Here is a 1,055-nt window from a genome sequence, read left to right as displayed (position 1 = left end):
CTCAAATTTCAAATAGGTTGATGATTTTTTTCCCCCGTGAGTGGAGTGAGAAGTGTACTAAAAATTTTAATTTTGTGTGTTTACAGATGGAGCTAATGTCCTGCTCAGTTGGACCTGCATATTTTGGTTGAGGCTTTTTTTTATTCCTGCACTACGCTGTCTGTATGAGGACCATAGATTTTGGCCCCACCCTCAGCATTGCATCAGTAGAGTTGGGCTGAAGCTGTCCTTGTCTACTACTGAAGCTTAGTTTTTGGTAAAGCAGTAATGATGTGAGATTTGTACTGACTATAACTGCAGTGTTAAAATATGCTGAGGTTATTCAACAAGAAAATTGTACTGTGTGGGTTTGTGTATTGTGACATTGAGCTTGCCCAGTGATTAGAACTTTATGTGGAAGTGTTTACAGACTTCAAAAATTCCTAGACCTTTCTAATCTCTATTGCTTTGTATGAGATGTGACTACTCCATTTGGTGTTGTGATGGAATGTGTGAAATTAACTACAATGTACTGACTAGTTTTCACACACTGTAAGCTACCAAAACCTGGTAAACTGTGGGATCCTGAAGGTGGTGAAATACAAACCCTTGGTAGCCGCAGAGCTTGCATATGAAGCCCGCCAACTTCTCCTTTTTAACCCTTCTATGTACGCAAAAAATTCTTATCACATACCACAATGTTGTCTGGTCAAATTGGTCGTTAGTATATTATGCCTCTAGGGTTAGATGACAGACAGCACAGTGGTGTGTTGTACATTAAACTAAGTATAACTATATTGTTATGGAACTACACATTCGGGCATTCTTGGCCTTTGCCAGGGCATTCCTTTGTTTAACAATATAGTTGCAGCTCCTAGTTGTTGACTTACTTATTTTTGATGCAGCAGCATACCAGACGTGTCAATGGATACGGGTCTGTTGTGGAACTTGTAGACCCTACATTGGGTTCTTACACCCATGCTAACTCACATACCAGATCCACTGTTAATTGCACTGTGGAATCTTTTAATTTTTTGGAAAATCTACTTCTAGTGAGGAATTAGGTATTATATATA

At 39.0% G+C, this 1,055-nt stretch overlaps 1 protein-coding gene across 2 annotated transcripts in view; it reads left to right on the top strand.

Annotated features, from left to right (window-relative positions):
- Nucleotides 1–651, top strand: part of LOC119593597 (eukaryotic translation initiation factor 4H-like) — a gene marked incomplete at its 5' end in the record, with an annotated part of 13,861 nt that extends 13,210 nt beyond the window's left edge. For both annotated transcript variants that reach the window (XM_037942551.1, XM_037942550.1), the window contains 1 exon segment: nt 87–651.
- Nucleotides 652–1,055: the final 404 nt, after the last annotated feature.

The sequence above is a fragment of the Penaeus monodon genome, chromosome 32 (genome assembly GCF_015228065.2).
Source record: "Penaeus monodon isolate SGIC_2016 chromosome 32, NSTDA_Pmon_1, whole genome shotgun sequence".
In the NCBI taxonomy this organism is placed as follows: domain Eukaryota; kingdom Metazoa; phylum Arthropoda; class Malacostraca; order Decapoda; family Penaeidae; genus Penaeus; species Penaeus monodon.
Note: the sequence above shows the minus strand (reverse complement) of the source record. Positions and strands in the feature narration are given on the sequence as shown.